The sequence below is a fragment of the Ictidomys tridecemlineatus genome, unplaced genomic scaffold (genome assembly GCF_052094955.1).
Source record: "Ictidomys tridecemlineatus isolate mIctTri1 unplaced genomic scaffold, mIctTri1.hap1 Scaffold_75, whole genome shotgun sequence".
Classification (NCBI taxonomy): Eukaryota; Metazoa; Chordata; class Mammalia; order Rodentia; family Sciuridae; genus Ictidomys; species Ictidomys tridecemlineatus.
In genome coordinates, this window is record NW_027525461.1 from 104,366 (window position 1) to 123,741 (window position 19,376).

The 19,376-nt window shown below is 43.7% G+C and overlaps 1 long non-coding RNA gene and 1 pseudogene across 2 annotated transcripts in view; both read left to right on the top strand.

Annotated features, from left to right (window-relative positions):
- The first annotated feature begins 6,271 nt into the window (after positions 1–6,271).
- Positions 6,272–7,469, top strand: LOC144374562 (uncharacterized). The gene is made up of 2 exons (XR_013433936.1): positions 6,272–6,425; positions 6,877–7,469. It is a non-coding gene; the product is annotated as an uncharacterized LOC144374562 (long non-coding RNA).
- Positions 7,470–11,985: 4,516 nt separating this feature from the next.
- Positions 11,986–19,376, top strand: part of LOC144364783 (endothelin-converting enzyme 1-like) — a 79,152-nt pseudogene continuing 71,761 nt past the window's right edge. Inside the window, exons 1-2 of the transcript XR_013433928.1 lie at positions 11,986–12,123; positions 17,731–17,801. The product of XR_013433928.1 is annotated as an endothelin-converting enzyme 1-like (transcript). The remainder of the gene's footprint in view (positions 12,124–17,730; positions 17,802–19,376) is intronic.

The window sequence follows — 19,376 nt, forward strand, 5'->3', positions numbered from 1 at the left end:
CATATTATAAACAGCTACAAATACGTATAAATTTAATGCCTTTTAATCCACCATGAGGTGACCACATCATTCAAAAGATGTTATGCATATTATAAACAGCTACAAATATGTATAAATCATGCATAAGAAATCCCCTCTAACTCTTTTTCAGCTAGTATTAGGATTCATCAATGTTAGTTAGCATTCTCAACTATCACTGATATTTAATCAGTACTAGGATCAAAGCACCTGTTATCCATGTGTCTCTTTGTGCTGGAAGTCAGGACACTAAAGGAGCCCACAGTCTAGTGGAGAAGATACACAGAAAGTTCCATAGGACAAGTATTCTATAGAGTTGTGTTCAACCTACTCTGGCAATGCAGAGAGAGAGGTTGTGAAATTTATTTAGGATTAAAGGTACTGGCTTTTGAGTTGAGCCTTGGAAAAGGTGGAGTAGTTAGCTAGATTGGCAAGGGTAGCAGATGGTGCCAGTGCTCCCTGTAACTTTCTAGTTGAGCACTTGCTCTGGTGCAAGGATGTGCCTGGGTCTTGCACAGGGCAGATGCTGGGGGAGTGAATGACATCAGGATCACTACTTAACCAGCTTGAATGGGATTTGGTGGCTAAATGCTCTAGCTTTCTCATCCCTCAAGGGAAACATCTCCAAAATGTGGTCTACAGCAAGTACCAGGGTTCCTCGGTGGGATTGGACCCCAGTTGCCCATAATGGCCACCTGTTCACTAATGCCCCTTTTCCTGGCTCCCTTACCTTTTTTGTCTCACTCCACCCCACCCCCATGCTTCCTAGGATGGCCTATTAAGCAAACTGTCTGCATTCAGATGCTAGTCTGAGGATTCTAGTCTTCATCTAGTACAAGGACCCCGACTCAGCAAAGCATACTCAAGAGTGCACTCCAGGAAGAAGGAACAGCATTCCAGGAAGAGGTACAGAGGTATGACAGACACAGACGACTTTATTTAGGGAAAAGGAAGAATCTAGGCATGCTGGCACAGACCTGTAATACCAGCATCTCAGAAGGCTGATGCAGGAGGGTTGCAAGTTCAAGGACAGCTTCAGCAATATAGCGAGGCCCTAAGCTACTTAGCGAGACCTTGTCTCTAAATAAAATATAAAAAGGGCTGGGGATGTGGCTCAGTGGTTAAGCACCCCTGGGTTCAATCCCCAGTGAGGAGGAGGAGGAGGAGGAGGAGGAGGAGGAGGAGGAGGAGGAGGAGGAGAAAGGCAGGTAGATAAACTAGAAGGGTAGTACCAAGATGCATGAATTCCTTGTTAAACAGTGGCTCTCCCCTCTATGGTGGGATTGGAATGGGACTTTCAAAAGTCCCTCTGGAGCTCTGGTGGTAGGCAGGAAAGCTGTCTGGGGAGACAGGAGAAAGCAGACCTTCTCCTCTTCATCCCTGGCCCCTTTTGCCCAAGGCTCAGTCTCTAAATTCCAGCTCTGTGGGGGCAGAAGCTCCCACCTCAGCCAGCCACCTGCTTCCCTGCTGAAAATCTGGCTGCCCTCCTCACCTGCCAAGCCGTTCTGTTGCTGGGGCTGCAGTCGCAGTTGCTGGAGGTGGGAGGAGCTTGGTCCCCGACTGAAGCTCCACACACTGTTTGTTACCAGGCCTGGGGCTGCAGTCTATCCCCATCGGCTGTTCAACTGGAATTTTCCTTTCTGCAGACTTGCCTGTCTGCACGCTGGGTGCTGGGTGCGGGGCTCATCTGAGATTTCCTATTCAGGGGGTCATTGATATTCCTCTCTTGTCAGCTCCTGTCAATGGGGGAATTGGGAGAAACATTTGCAGGGGAGGCTGCCCAAGGATCAGGTGCCTTTCCAGCCTCCGGTTACCTTTTTCTTTTCAAAAAAAAAAAAATTTTTTTTTGAGCAAGTCTTTACAAGCAGTCCTGTGTCTCGTTTCTTTTTCTTTCTGTTTTGACTTTTGTTTATTTATTTATTGTTGCTTTCTCACTTCCTCCCTCCTGCCAGGCCCCTCCTTGAATGCCTGAGTAGGCATTCAAGATTCAGTGATGACTCAGACAAAAATCTCTGCCCTCAGAAAGATCCTCGTCTAATGGGGGAAATAGAACATGACCCAGTAATTATAACACCATGTGCTGAGTACTATGATTGAGTTATTTATGTATTTTTAAAATATTGGTTCAATGAATTAAGAAAAAAAATAAATGAATACATGTCAGGGCTTGGAGGAGAGAGGCACAATCAGGCAGGGCTTCCTAGAGGCGGTTGTGCCTGAGCTGTATTTGGAAGGGCGTAATCATAAGCACCTGCTAACTGTCAGACACCATGCTAGGCCCTTCAAGCTCATATATTGTCATGACAACACTGTGAGGCAGATGGCCCTGTTTTACAGTGGAAGAAAACCTCAGAGGGACTAGAGAAGTTGCCTGAAATCACAAACTTGCAAATGGTACAGTCAGGATTCCAGAGCAGCTCAATCAACCATGAAACCTGTGGTTTCTTTTTTGGAACATGCACTGCGCTGCTAGGTACAGGGAAGGGCATCCCAAGCTGAGGAAAGAGCTGGAGCAGATGTTTGGAGGCACACTTGAAGAGAGCACAGGGGATATTTTCTGGAACCTGGGTTGGCATGCTCTCTAATCCCCAGAACCTTCCAAGCATTTGGCTATGATCTATAGGAAAAGCAAGCGGCCTTTAGGAACTGTTTAACTCTTCTTTCTAAAGTTGAGAATCTCAGTTCTTCTGTGCCAGGCTGTGTGACCTTGGGGAAGCCTCTTCCCTTCTCTGAGTCTCTGTTTCCCCATTTTTTTTAAAAGAGTGAGATTCCTACCTAGTAGAAGCGATGCAAGAATTGAAGATGAGATCTGTAGCCATCATTATTATTGATCTGTTCAAGGTGACTTTAGGCTACCTGGGTCTGGCTCCTGATGGAGGGGTTGGCTGCATCACGAAGCAAGGAGACTTCAAGATAATTGGATGGGGGAATGCCATCTATCTGCCAAGAAACGAGGGTGCTGGCAGTCAGCCTACTTCTAGCCTGCTTCGAATGGACCAGATGCTATTTTGGAGATGAGAAAAGACGTTCTCTTGACACTAGGGAGAAGATAAAAACCAGGAGATAGAAATACTGACTCACTCCTGATCAGGAATGGGCGGCAGGCAAGCCAGTCAGGTATCTTTAGCTCTTCATCATGCATGCATGGCAGATTCTGCAAATATGCAGGGTGGAGGGGAAAGGATGGAGGGAGCATGCTGATGTGCTTTCAGACAGAATTACACTCCTAGAGTCAAGTGTGAGACCTTGGACTGCAACTCTTTTCTCAGATCCCTGGAGCTGGCTCTTTATGAGAGTAGAAATGGGGCCATCTGCTCTGAGCTGGCCCTGGAACTAAGGAACCTCTCCCTGGGGGTAGCCATGCAGGAATTCATATGATGTGGTGTTGTGGGTTGGCAGGGGAGGAAAATTTTTTCTCAATGTGCAGATATAGTAAAGGCAAAGTTAGGATTTGTTTATTTATTTATTTTTTGCAACTGTTAGAAGAGCTCGCCGCCCATTTTCCTCTACCGCAAATTTGCCAGAACGATTCCTACCTCATGATGGCTACTGCCAGGGGTAAATGAGAGAGTGGACCAGCATCTGTCACAGTGCTTAGCACATACAGTGCTCATTAAAGGTGGCAGTAATGATGATGTGCTATTTCACTGCTATAGAAGGTGCCTTTTTCTTTTCCTTTTTAGTCAGAATCCCCAAATTCCAACCAGATATGATAACTATATCAAAATAAAATCTTTTGCATAGAATCTCATAGGTTATCCGAACCTCTTCATTTTGCACATGAAGGAGACTCAAAAAAATTGACTTCAGAATACTCAGTAGATATCAGACTATGAAGATCAAACCAGGGATTAAAACATATATCTGGGCCAGGCACTGTGGTGCATGCCTGAAATCCCATCCACTTGGGAGCCTGAGGCAGGAGGATCACAAGTTCAAAGCCAGCCTCAAGAACTTAGCGAAGCCCTAAGCAACTTGGTGAAATCCTGTCTCAAAACAAAAGAATTAAATCCAGGGATATGGCTTAAGTGCCCCTGGGTTCAATTCTCAGTTCTAAAACAAAACAAAACATATATCTGCCTATCTTTAAATAAGAACATGTTTCACTAAGCTATTTTTTAAAAAATAATTGCTATCATAAAAGCATTCCCAGCCGGGCTCCATGGTGCACACCTATAATCCCAGCAGCTTGGGAGACCGAGGCAGGAGGATCCTGAATTCAAAGACAGCCTCAGCAAAAACGAGGCCCAAAGCAACTCAGTGAGACCCTGTCTCTAAATAAAATACAAAACAGGGCTGGGGATTTGGCTCAGTGGTTGAGTGCCCCTGAGTTCAATCCCCTGAAAAAAAAAAGGGTTCCTATCACGAGGTGCCCTTGGTATTAGGACCTATTTATACAATTTCATTTAATTTTCTTCAATGACTTTGCAAAGAATTATTAAACCCATTTTTGCACATAAATAAGCTAAGTCTTATTAGAGAAATGGCGTGATACTGCCTTGTTCATAAGTGGCTGAAGCAGGGTATAAAGCTACATGAGTTTGGCTCTAACTATCTAGCTGGTTCACAATCCGGGAGTGGCCCAGGAGGACTGAAGAACCAGGGGCTACCTGTTGGCTCTTTGTAAACACAGCAGTTCACTCACTTGCACCCTGTCAGTCCCACTTCCCACTACCGGGAAGGGAAGGCATCTTCATCGAACAAGGACTGTACCAGAAGTAGAGGGAAGGGGTTGCTTTCTGCACAGAAGTGGTCCAGAACGCTCAGCCCCGCCTCTGGCATGGGTCGAACGCTAAGTGGAGGGGATGCTCCCTTGCTCCTGGCTGAAGCAGTGCGAGGAGGCTGCTGGAAAACAACTGATAAATCCTCCGAGTTTCCCAGGTGGGGGATACCCACTCTCTGTTGCTCATGTGTGCATGACAGAGATGCTCCTCCGTCGCCATAGCAACAGCCAACACATCAGCATCCTGCAAAAGGCCAGAGCTGCTTGGTGAGGAGCTGGGGTCCTGGCTGGGTGAAAACAGGGCTGGGGTACACTGGGGTGGAAAGAAGGGTGTCTCATTAGCTAGATTCTTCTGGCTTGAAGCTGACTTGTTCCTTGGGCAGGAGCAATTTATTCTGGGTCCTGTTATGCTAATTCTCTGTGCCTGCAAGACTTTGGGTAATAGGAGATGGTAGGGGAGCTTATGAGAAGAGTCCAGGAGGGCATGGTATTTCTCCGATGGCTTTTGATAAGTGTGTTTTTTGATAAGTGTGTTTATTAATGGATTCATCTCTCTTAGGGGCTTGTCCGAATATCCTAATGGGGAATCTCACAGGTTTTGCATTCGGTCAGTCCTGCTTTCTAGCTCTGCAACATTTTAGTCCCGAGATCTTATCATAGCTGGTATAACCTCACGGAGTATAAATTACTTCACTGGCTAGAAAAAAAAAAAAACAGGAGGGCGTTGATACTTAATATATGAAGATAACATATGGGCAGTTTCTGGTATGTAGTTTAATTGTAGTTATTATTGATTCCCCAACACCATCAGAGAAATGGAGACTTGGTAAGGGGACCATCTCTGATTCTCTTAAAATCAGGCAAAACCTGGACTTAGAATTCACATCTCCTATGCATCTTTCTCGAACCATCTGCTAGTATTTAGTGTTTGCTCTGCAGATCTGGCCCCTGCTTGTACTCCCTCTCCACCTAGAGAATGTCACAGCACCAGACCTTGGGGATCACCTCACTCAGCTCCCTCTCCTTCATTTTCCAGGCCAGGAAATGGAACCCTTGAGAGAAGAATGAAGTGTCCCCATTCAAGGTCACCCGGGGAAGGTAGAAGCATTACTTGAAGCGGTTGTTACATTAGCAGGTATGACTAAGCCTGAGAGTCACCGCAAGAGGGTTGGCCTCACACCTGCCTGGATTCCCCTGGGTATTTAACGTTGGGATAAGTATGGGTGGGGAGCCTCCTTTTTCTGTATTTCAGTTGTAGTGTTGGTGAGCTCTGTGGTTCCACAGGCATCAGAAATATAAATAGCTAACATCTGCACAGTCCTTTACAATAAAATACACTCTGAGTGTATTTTATAATGCTGTCTTATTGAGTCTTCCCAATAGTCCTTCAGTGTAGTCCTGATAGTTATTACTGTTCTCTGACAGGTAAGGAAACTGAGGCAGGAATTGACTTGCTCAAAAGATATATAACTAATAGAAGACAGATTTAGAAATTGACTTATATATGTGTGTTTCCTAACTGTAGCCAACTAGCCCAGCTCATGGTGGGGGCCTGGCTATTCTCTGCTGGCCCTGTACAGATGTTTAAGAGAAAGGCATCTGGAGCATTAGCATGAGCACCATCAAAACAGGCCCACCTCCGTGGAGATGATGAACACTTGTCATGGACCGTCCAAAACAGCAGGTAAGGAGATGGTGTGGCAGGCAATGATGGATGTCTCTTCTGGTAAATCTTTGGCACTTCCAAAGGGCTTTTCAAATCAGGCAGACACTCCCACTCTTCCTATGAGCACAGGAGGCCCGAACAACTCACTGAAAATTGCAAAACCATTTAGTGACGGAGCAGGACTAGAACGAACAATTTCTGGAACCCAAACTCTTTTGACTTCTTTTGAGAGCAGATGAATGGGAATGGGATCCCTCATCCTGGGATGTGATCAGGAGCCAAGGAAGGCAGGTTTTTTTAGGCGACTTCCTTTTTTTTGAGAGGAAACCTTGCATTTTTGGCAAGGAGCTCTGTGTAGCACATTTTCCTTTGAGTTTTTTTGAGTTCCAATCATGTAAATTGGTTCTTGATTTTAGCAGGGGTTCTTTCACCTGCAGTTTCCAGACATTTATCTGTGTTTACAATCCAGGGGGACGATCACAACGACACAAGGTACACAAGGGAAGCCGTCAGAGCGTCTTGGGCTTCCACAACTGGGAGAGACCTTTCCGAATCTAACACGTGGCTTCATAGGTCTCAGAGGATTGCTGATGGATCTGGGAAAAAGGCCCTCTACCTGAGGAAAAGGAAAGTCTTACTGGGTCTTAGAGGAAGAGAGGAAGAAAAGACCCTAAATTTTTTATATTTTTTTACATTTTTATATTTTGTAGAATTTCCTAAATCCAAATCCAGTTCTCTCTTCAATTCCAGGTAAAAGACTAATAGTGCCATATTGTACCTGGATGTGGAATTGAGACCCGCAGGTGCAGATGAGGGGAAGATTTCCACTACAGTTCATTAAAACCCAGGACCGTGTTTAATAAAGTACAGGAGGCAAAGACACTTCTTGGCAAGGATCCAGTGGAATGTGGAGGATTTCCATTGAAGTAGACTGGTTGACAGTTGTACCCACTGATGAAGAACTTCTGATCGTACACAACTGACCAATGATCTCCTATGCCCAATGAGAAAATAGTCTGTTCTTCCACAAGAAAATTCTTATTAAAACCTATCAGAAAATAATCTAATTAATAGAATTTTTTGATATATATGTTGTGTGTGTGTACATATATATTTATTTATTTAATATTTTAAGACTGAGGACTGAGCCCATGTGCACTTTAACACTGAGATACATTCCCAGCCTTAAAAAAAAAACATTTATTTTTTTAGAAGTAGTTAGACACAATACCTTTATTTTATTTATTTATTTTTATGTGGTGCTGAGGATCGAACCCAGGGCCTTGCATGTGCTACATGAGTGCTCTATCACTGAGCCACAATCCCAGCCCTCCCAGCCCTTTAAAATTTTTTTTTTTTTATTTTGAGCCAGAGTCTCGCTAAGTTGCTTAGGGCCTCGCCAAGTTGCAGAGGCTGGCCTCAAACTTTGGATCCTCCTGCATTAGCCTCCTCAGTTGTTGGGATCATAGGCATGTGGCTCGATGAATCTTTTGTTGATCTTGTGAGTCTGTCTCTATTGCTTTAATGAAGGAATCTTAAGTAAAGCAGTCCTCTGGGAACATTCCGATCTACATCCCATGATTGGGAGACTAATCTGTGTTAGATGCTTTATCTGGCGTTATAGATCATTCTGAGAAACGGAACACAGAATCCCACACCTTGAGAGACTCATGAAAAGACAAGCTGGATGAACACTAATGACATTAACATACAAAGTAGTCCTCCATTACCTTCAGGGAATATACTCCAATTGATGCCTAAAACCACAAAAATCTCTCTATATTTTTTCCTAAACATATATATGTATGACAAGGTCTAATTTATAAATTAGGCACAGAAAGAGGTTAATAGTAATAGCTAATAATAAAATTGAACAATTATAACAATATGCTACAATAAAAGTGGTACAAATCTGGTCTCTCAAAACATCTGACTGTCCGTAGATCTTAGCAATTTTGGCATATATTTTTTTCTTATTAAATTGAGAACGGTCACCTTTTCACTTAAAGAAAGCACTTTACAGCTCCTCATTGGCATATTCTTTTTTGGCCAGAATCATTATTTTTGTGCTTTGGGGGGTCATGAAGTAAAACAAGGGTCACTTGAACCTAAGCACCCTGGTACCACGACCGTTGATGGGATAATGGAGACAGCCACTGAGTGACTAATGGGTGGCCAGTACATCCACACTGGATTAAGGGATGATTCACATCCCCCGTGACAAAACAGGACAGTGGGAAATTTCATCACATTACTCGGAATGATGCATAACTCAAAACTTATGTATTGTTCCTGGAATTTTCCACTTAGTGTTGCAGTTGACCACAGGTAACTGGCACCATGCACACCACTGCAAAACTGTGGATCAGAGGGAACATCAGTACACAACCAGAGTCTCTCTGAGCCTCCCCTACAAATGCTGGAGGGCATACTACATGCCAGGTGCCTTGCAAAAGTTCAAGGAATAAAGCCACAACAAGGAAAAGGATTTTGGTTTCCAGGAGTAGATCATACAATCTTATTTCTTGTGAGTACAGCTTCAGATTTTGCTCATTCTTTCTTTCTTTATTTTTTTATTTTTTGCAGTACTGAGGATTTTAACCTAGGAGTGTTCTACTATTGAGCTCCATCCCCAGCCCTTTTTTATTTTGATTCAGGGTTTCACTAAGTTGCAGAGGCTGGCCTCAAACTTGCAATCCTCCTGCCTCAGCCTCCTGAGTGGCTAGGATGATAGATGTGCACCACTGCACCAGGCCTGAACTGTCTTCTTAAGGCAAGAACTTGAGTTTGATTCATCTTTTAATCTCTTTTATACTCCAGTCCCTAGCATAATGTTCATGTGAATTAGGCACTCAAAACATATTTGTTAATTGGTTCATTTAAAAAAATTACACATACACTACAAGCTTACTGGGAGAATTAATAAAATCTATCTTCTATCTATCATCTATCAATTAAGTTTTATATATAGTTATATAAAAAGGATGTCTCCAGTCACATAAAAAGCAGAAGTGACACAGTGCCTGACATCCCACCAGTAGAGATACATATCTTTGGAAAAGATTCCTTTGATTCCCTCAAAATACTTCCAGGAAGGACATTGCATTAAATTAGCCTTATTTAATTATTAGTGACATCAGTATTTCTTCAATAGATAAGAACTGGGGTGGATAAGAATACAGTTCACCTTTCAAACGACCTGTGTCAGGTATGGTGCCTGATGCTGGGGTCACAGATGGTTAAGACCCAACCTATTCTTGAAAAGCTTACATTCTAGTCACCACAATACTTTATTATACTTTCTTCAGGAGTTCTAACAAAGACAATACATGGTGCTCCTAGAGGATTGAGGGAATATTCCTAGAGAAGTCATCAGCTACAATAGCTCCTTACCATATCCACTTGAGCACTTCCTCCACTTCTCTACTGGTAAACTCTTACAGATGCCTCAAGACTCAGCTCAGTATTACCTTTCCCAAGCCTCACAGACAGAACAAATTCTTCCCCCCTTGGTGTACTTAGAGTACCTTACCCAAGGCATCTCTTCCATCTTATTGTGGTGAATCATTCCTGTGTTCCCCTCGATTCCTCATAGATTCCAAACTTCTCATACTCAGGGGCCACTTCCTAATTGCTCCCATCCCTGAGCCTGGGACCTGGTAGCAGGAAAGCCCGCTGCATTATTACAATCGACTGCACACTCCTCTGATACACTGACTCAGAGTTGGATTGCACATCTCCAAGCCGCAAGCTGTGCCAGCTGGGATGTAGGAAGCAAGAATGGCCTGCCAGTATCAGTGACAAGCCACTTACTGATTCTATCCAGCCCAGTTAATTCGAACTGAGAGCCAATTTAAATAATAATAATTTAGGCACCACTTCTGTAATATCCACGCTATACCAGATGTTTTTCACACATGCTCTCATTTACTCGAACATCCTCAAAAAGTGTTATTTCTGCTCTTTTTTTTTTTTATCATCTGGAGAAAAGTGGTTCAGAGGGGGGTAATTTGTCCAAGGTCATTTATCACTCTAGGTGGTCTATTCGCAAAGCACATCTGCTCCGTTGTGCTCCAATACAACGGACATGTATATCCCATGAGATATACACCATGAGAGGTGAAAGTAAAAGCCCCAGGGTCCCACAAGATTGAGAGTCCAGGCACACAGAAGGTGACAATCAGAAAAGTCCTCGTGGATGGTAAGGCAGATGTGAACAATGACTGGACTGGGAAAAACCAAACATCGTTCAACAGCACTGAATGCACCAATGCAGGTCAAGGAAGTAGAAGGAGGGGGGCTTAGACATCCCCTTCGTGGGGTCATGCAGAGAGGGTTTCCAAACTTCCCATGGCTTCCTCTCTCTGATCAGTGAGGAGGTGGAGAGAAGTTCGAGCTATTAGGTGGGCCACTGAAAATGCACCCCATGGCTCCTTCTCAGACATCAGATAGGATCCCTTTCTCTCAAAGTAGAGGAGGTAGCCCTCCCTGTGGTCTTGACCTCCTCTTGGGGTGGGGAGACACATTCTCTCAGCCTTGAGGAAGAAGGAGTCGTTCCTTTTTTTTTTTTTTTTAAATCTCACCATACACGGGTCCTTGTTAGCGGGGGCGAATTATTCCTTTCTCCCTCACCTGAAGATTGGGGACATGGCTCATTTCTCCCTGGCTTTGGGAAAGGAGGTGGTTCTTTTCTTTCTCATTACGGGATGCACCCGTGTGTGTGTGTGTGTGTGTGTGTGTGTGTGTGTGTGTGTGTGTACACGCGCGAGGGGGATGGCTCCTTTTTCCTCACCTCAAGAGGCTGACACCTCTCTTCCTTCCAAAAGGAGTGGGGGTGGTGTCCTGCGCCTCCATCTCGGCTGGGACACGATTCTTTTCTCTCCAACCAAAAAAAGGTGGTGGGGAGACTCTCAGCTCCCTCTTCCCTTCCTTCGGGGGAGAAGGACTAGCTCTCACGCCCTCTCCACACAGTCACGCTCAGGTGACAGGGGGCCTGGCTCTCCCTATCCTCCAAGTCCCCTCAGAGCTGAGAGAAGGCGGCCAGGAGCCCTCAGCGCGGGCGGCAAGGCGGGGGCGGGGCCGACTCTGCGGCGCGGGGCGGGGCCAATAGTAGCTCCGCCCCTCGCCCCGCCTCCCGCCTCCCGCCCAGCCTCGCGCTGCCGGGCTCGCCCGCCCAGTGCGCCGCGGCTGTCTGCTGGGCTCGCGCGCCGCCGACCGAGCCTCAGCCGCCTCAGCCGCCTCAGCCGCTGCCTCAGCTTCGCCCTCCGCCCCTCGCCTCCCTCCGCGCCTCCCGGTCCCGCCGCCCCGCGCGCCCCCAGCCCCTCAAACCAGATGATGAACTTCCTGAGGCGCCGGCTGTCGGACAGCAGCTTCATCGCCAACCTGCTCAATGGCTACATGACCGACCTGCAGCGGCCCGAGCCCCAGCAGCCCCCGCCGCCACCCTCTGGGGCGGCTTCGGCCTCGTCGGCGACCCCGGCCGCCTCGCCGGGCCCGAGCGGAGGCCGCAGCCCGCCCCAGCGCCCGCGCCGCAGCCCGCGCCGCAGCCCGCGGCGGCGCCTTCGGTGGGCAGCAGCTTCTTCAGCTCGCTGTCCCAAGCCGTGAAGCAGACGGCCGCCTCGGCGGGCCTGGTGGACGCGCCCGCGCCCGCGCCCGCGCCCGCCGCCGCCAGGAAGGCCAAGGTGCTGCTGGTCGTCGACGAGCCGCACACCGACTGGTAGGTGACCCGCGCCTCCCGGAGTGGCGGTGGCGGGGGGGGAGCGGGGCAGGCCGGGGAGTGGAGGGTCCCGGGTGGTCCCCAAGGACATAGCTCAGACCAGTGCTACGCAACTCAGTGAGACCCTGTTTCTAAATAAAATACAAAATAGGACTGGGGATGTGTGTGGCTCAGTGGTCAAGGCCCCTGAGTTCAATCCATGTTTCCCCCTCAACACCCCCTAAAAAGATCACATCAATGCCAGGCACAGTGGTGCACACTTGTAATCCCAATGACTGTGGAGGTTGAAGCAAGAGGATCACAAGTTCAGGGATAGCTTTAGTAATTTAGCCAGGGCTGTGGCTCAGTGATACAGTGCTTGCCTAGCACATGTGAGGCATGGGTTCGATCCCCAGCACCACATTAAAAAAATAAGATATTGTGTACAACTAAAAAATAAATATAAAAAAATACTAAATAAAGGTATTGTGTCCATCTACAACTAAAAATTTTTTTTTAATGGGGAGGCTGGGCTGGGGATATAGCTCAGTTGGTAGAGTGCTTGTCTCCCACAGATAGGGCCCTGAGTTCAATCCCCAGCACCCCAAAACGGGGGGGGGGCTTTGTATGTAGCTCAGTGGTAGAGTATTCTTGGGTTCAAGCCCCAGTACTGCAAGGGGAGGAAAAAAAAGACAATGTTAACAAAGTGGAAACACAAACCACAGAATGGGAGAAAATATTTGCAAATCGTGTATCTGATAATGGATTACTATTCTGATACTTCAAGAACTCCTGCAACTCCAAAACAAAAATAACAAACAACCCAGATTAAAAATAGGCAAAAGATTTGAATAGGCTTTTCCCTAAAAAAGACACACAAATGGTCAATAAGCACACGAAAAGATGTTCAGCATCACTAATCATTTGGCAATGCAAATTGAAACCACAATGAGCTGCTACTTCATACCCATTAGGAATGTTAACAATAAAACATAAAATAAGAAGGGTTATCAAGGATATGTATAAACTGAACCCTTGAGTATTATTGGTGAGCATGTAAAATTGTGCAACCAATGTAGGAAAAGGTGTAGTGAGTTCTTAAAAAGATTAAGAATTACCATAGAATTAACATACTTTCCAGAAATTCTACTTCTGAGTACACACCCAAAAGATAAAAAAGTCAGGAACTCAAACAGATATTTGTACACCCATATTTGTAGCATTATTTGCAATGGTCAAAATGTGGAAGTGGGCTGGGGTTGTAGCTTAGCAGTAGAGTGCTTGCCTAGCATGTTCAAGGCCCTAGGTTTGATCCTCAGCACCATATAAAAATAAATAAATAATTTTGGGCTAGGGATATAGCTCAGTTGGTAGGGCGCTTACCTTGCATGCATAAGGCCCTGGGTTCAATCTCCAGTACCACAAAAAAAAATGTGGAAGTAACCCAAGTGTTCACTGATAGATGAATGGATAAACAAAATGTGGTATATACATACAATGAAATATGATTCAACCTTAAAAAGGAATAAAATTATGACACATGCTGTTGAACATGCATGAATCCTAAGGACCTTATGCTAACTGGAATAAGCCGATAGCGGAAGGAAAGTTATCGAATGATTCCATCTATATGGGATACCTAAGAGCAGTAGTCAAATCCATAGACACAAAAAGTAGAATAATAGTAGCAGGGCTGAGGGTGGGGAATGAGAACTCAGTGTATGTAGTAGGTTAGTGAGTGTAAGATTTCAGTTGGGGAAGATGAAACAGTTCTGGATATAGGTAGTAGTGATTGTTGCATAAAAATATGCTTTATCTCTTATTATTTATTTATTTGGTACCAGGGGTTGAACCCAGGGGCACTTAACCACTGAGCCACATCCCCAGCCCTTTTTTTATATTTTATTAGAGAAAGAGTCTCACTGAGTTGCTTAAGGCCTCACTAAGTTGCTAAGGCTGACTCTGAACTTGCGATCCTCCTGCCTCAACCTCCTGGGTGGCTGTTATCGCAGGCATGCTCCACCACACCTGGATTTCTTTTTATTTTTGATAAGGAAAATGTGAAGTACACAAACACACACACACACATACACACACACACACAAAATGGAGTTCTACTCAGCCATAAAAAGAATGAAATTATAGCATTTGCTGATAAATGAATGGAACTGGAGAAATAAGTGAAATAAGCCAGACTCAGAAAGTCAAGGGTTAAATGTTTTCTCTCACATGAGGAAGCTAGAAAGAAAAAAGGAATTTAAAAAGGCATCTCATAAAGATAGAAGGGAGATCAGTAGAATAGAAGCAGGGTTCAAGGGGGAAGAAGGAGGGGAGGGAAGAGGCAGTATTAGGATTGAAATAGAGAAAACTATATTATCTGCATTTGTGAATATATTTCAAGAAACTCCACTATTATGTATTACTATAAGCACTAAAAAATGTGACTATACTTAATGCCTGAGGAACCATGCACTTAAAATAGTTAAAATGGCTGGGGACAGTGGCACACACCAATAAAATATAAAAAGGGCTGGGGATGTGGCTCAGCAGTTAAGTGCCCCTAGGTTCAATACCTGGTACAAAAAAAAATAGAGTTACAGTGGAGCTAGGGGTCTAGCTTACCTCTAGAGCAGGTACTTAGCATATGAGAAGCCTAGGGTTCAATCCCTAAAACCAAAAAAGAAAGAGAATAGAGTGGTAATTTTTATGTTGTGTATATTTGACAACAATATAAAATATTGACTTAAAATGCAAATGCATGAACATGCTGTCAAACACATTCACCACCAACAATACAGAGCACTCCCAGGGAAAAACACAAGCTTACCAAAAGAATTCTTTTAATCACATGAGCAATCATCAATAGGGAGAGCCAAGCAGATTTTCTCTTGGCACTACTTGGTTCTCACTGGCACTAGTCAGGAGCACCCTGACATCTGGGTGGGACACCAGGAGGATTTCCAGCCTGGGTAATCTGCCTGAAGCTTTTGGCTACAAGGCCACTCTGCTGCCACCATGCTGACCTGCTAGCCAAACCTAGCAGCATTCTCTACTTTCTGGATTTCTCACGGTGCATGCAGTAAGTTTCATATCCCTGCCATATGGTTCTGGAGTTAAGAGGGTCAGGAGGGTCAGCTGGGCCCTCACTTTGCTTGCCTGGGCAGCGCTCCTCTTCCCTCTTCTTTCCCATCCTGTGTTGGTACAGAACAACCCCATGAGGATTTCTCCACCCATATTTCCAAAGAGGCAGTGGAATCCAAGCCCACTCTACTTACAGCTTTCTCAGCAGTCTGTTCACTGGACTTTCTGCAGGAAAGGTTAAAGTCACAAGACCCTACCTACTTATTCCCACTGTCTTTTCCTCGTTTTACTCAAAAAACCCCTGAATTTTGACATTTTTTTTCTAATTAATTCCTCTTTTTTTTTAAGAGTCCTAATCCCACCCCACTTCCCCCAGTCATTGGTAGATACTTTGAGCTGATTATAGAGAAGTTCATATAAATAGAAATGCAAATAAGAGCATGTTGAGAGCTGGGGTTGTGGCTCAGCGGTAGAACACTTGCCTAGCACATGCGAGGCCCTGAGTTCGATCCTCAGCACCACATAAAAATAAATAAATAAAGGTATTGTGTCTAGCTACAACTAAAATATACATATATATATATAAAACATATATATACATATATATATATATTAAATATATATATATATATATGTATTTAATTTTTTTAAAAGAGCATGTTGATATATTCTTTTAAACTAAGTGAAATAGATTGATTTGGGCAATAAGGGAATATAATTACTTGGGTAACTGAATAGCCTAGAATTCTAAGTCAGGCCTTATACACTTGCTAAAATCATGGAATCAGGACCCAGTTTCTTTATTTTTCAATTCTACTTCCTTATTGTTTGTTCTATTCTTGGCCCTTCCAAGATGACTGGCAGAAGCTGCTGGGCCCATGTGCTTCTTTGTTCACATGAAGGAAAGAAGAGCAAAGCACTTCTCTGGCCCCAAATGTTAACGTCCTGAATTCAGTCTAGGTGAACCTGTGCTTCCCTGATCCAGTCATTATGGTGACTGGGATAGTGTTTATTTGCTTAACAGAAACACTGTACCTCATATTAATATTCGGTCTCTAAATCAGAAGAGGGGAGCATCAGGTTTTCCTGAAGCACATGGATCATGGGAATAAATATGAGAAACCATTACCAAGAAAAAGAGGAATGAGTGTTGGTTGGCTTCTGATATGTAGCAGATAAGATAGGATTTGACATGCTGATCAACAAGCATTCATTGAATACAACACTAAAAAATAAAAAATACAATCAGAAATAATTTATTCCTGGCAACTCTTTCTCTTAGTCTATACCTTTCTATTGAGATCATTTTCTCTGGGAAGTTTTATTTTAAGTGACTTCCTAGCACCTGCACTTGGTGCATCCAAATTTGCTCCTGGAAGTCCACTCATATTTGATAATGAAAATACAAACATAAGGCAAGCAGGGGGGTATTGAATTATAGCCTGCTTTCTGTTACTATAATAAAATACTTGAGATGAGAAAGTTAAAAAGAGGAGTGGTTTATTCTGACACTGTTTTAGAAGTTTCAGTTCATGGCCAATAGACCCCATTGCTTTTTGAGTCTGTGGTGAGCAGTATATCATGGTGGGAGCACATTGTAGAGCAAAAACATTTACCTCATGGCAGCAGATGAAAGAAATGAAGAGGCAGGAGCTGAATACCACTATCTCCTTCAAGGTCATGCCTCCAGTGACTGAAAAACCTCCCACAAGATTCCACCTCTTAAGGTTTCTATTGTCTTCCAAGGGCTCCAAACTGAGTACTGATCCTCTAAAATATGGGCTTTGGGGAGATATTTGAGATCCAAATTATAGCAGGGGCTATCTTTCCATGAGGACAGAATCATCAGGTCTAGGCTCTTTGGAAATACTGGGGTATAAATAGTTCACTCTGGCTTCCTGCTTTTGCTCTTCTGCCCCTTCACTTCATTACCGCCCCCCTCTTTCTCTCTGTAGTGCTGGGGATCAAACCTGGGGCCTGCACATGCTCGTCCAGTACTGTACCATTGAGCTACACCCCCAGTCCCTCTTCACCCAACTAGCCTGCCACCAAATTTCCTAAATGCATTACAATTTTCTCTCTCAGTTAACCTTCAAAAAATTCTCATTGTAAAACTAAAGAGGTAATTGCTCATGCTGGTTATTTAATATTATATGTAATAATAATCAATGTGATAAAAATTAGAGTGAACTCCGCTGCAGCCACAAGGTAGTTTATGAACCACTTTAATGATCTTTAAGAGATGGAGACAGGCAGACTGGCAGTCTGCCCACACAGCAGGTGGTGTTGGGCACAGGTTCCTGACTAAGGATGAAAAGCCTAAGTTCTATTGTTAGCTCTGCTGCTAGGTCACTGTGTGACCTTGAACAAACCAATTAACCTCCCCTGGAACTACCAGTTTCTCAACTTTAAAGCAGCACATTTAAACTTGATTTTCTCTAAGCTCTTTTCACTTCCAGTATTCTAAGATTTTCTAAGGAATTGATTTTGTCTTTAACAGTTCACGAATGAAAAGTTATCAGTAAAAAGAGTTTTTATTTTTTCTAGAAAAAGAAAGATTGGCAGGAGATACTCCTTCAGGCTATATGAGCTTAAAGAAGAGATGTAAGTACACACAGGTAAGGGGCTACAGAGTGATCTGGATCTTTAAGGACAAGATCCTGATAGATCCTGTTCAAGGAAAAAAATTCAATAAATACTCATCAAAGCATGATAGCGAATACTTCATTCAGGATCATTGTGATTGGTAACAAGCCATGAGATTTTTTTGGGGGGTGGGGGGTATTGGGGATTGAATTCCAGGGCACTCTACCACTGAGCCACATCCCCAGCCCTATTTTGTATTTTATTTCGAGACAGGGTCTCACTGAATTGCTTAGTGCCTCGCTTTTGCTGAGGCTGGTTTTGAACTCAAGATTCTCCTGCCTCAGCCTCCCCAGTCATTGGGATTACAGGCATGTGCTACTGCGCCAGGCAAGCAATGAGATTTTGCAGTGGTGGAGAGAGATTGGGCTCAACTCCAAAGCAGATAAATTACCCAGGCTGCCCTCTAACTTGCAATTCTCCTTGGTCAACCTCCCTAGTAGCTGGGATTATGGGCATACACCACTGTGCCCAGTTGCAATTATTTCAATAGATCTTTCATCAGTTAAAATATCAATGTTAGTATTTTAATGTCATCTCTTTATATTGTATGTTTTAAAATATTAGATGCAACTGTTTTTCAGCTTTGGAAATAAGTTAACAATGATGTTTGCAATTCTATTCAGTTTCTAGAAATAACTGCATCAAGATATATAATAGTATTGTTTAGTTTTAAAACATGTTTTCTGTGATTCTAACAGTGTATGTTTACTATAGAAAATTTGGAATGAGCACAAAAATATAAAGAAAATAAAAATTATCTGTAATTCCAATACCTTAAGATATATACTAATGATCTGATGACCTCTCAGAGGCCCCACCTCTTGAAACTATCACAGTAGGGATTGAGTTTCATCATAGGAATTGGGAGTGGGGCACAAACATTCAGACCTTGGTGTTATATACTGTTCCCATATGTACGTACTCTAACAGAGGGACCATGATTATTCTTTTGATCTCTAAGTAAGAATGTCAATTCAGATTCTAGGACTTATGGTCCTTGAAGTGTTTAGGTAATCCCATGTTCCCAGTGGACAGTTATCTGAGTAAATGGCTTTAGGTCTAAAAGAGGTTCTGAAACAATCTTTGGGGAAATACTGAGGAAATTGATACTATGCACATTCATCATGGTATTTCAAGTCCATCTTCATGGGAACCTGTCTTTCTTTGAGTTCATGGTTTTAGATCTAAAAACAGATTCATGTTTGGAAACTTGTCAAGGAATCATTATTTTAATTGAGGAGACTGCTTCACTCTCCTGGTTATAAATCCTAGAATTTATCAAATGGTACAAAATGAGTAGTATCCTCATTAACTGTCCATTTATTTTTCCCTCAGGATCATCATATTAATTATCTTCATATTATTTTCTGTGGTTCTCTTTTTCCTCACTGCACCTGGGACTTTATAATAATTGTCCAACTTGACTTCTGACAGTGAATAACCACTACGTGGCCTTGATCACTTTAGGACCCTGTTATCCCTATTGCTATCAGTGAAACTCATTCTTCCATGGCTTCTTTTACCATCAGTTCTGGCCTACAGGGAGT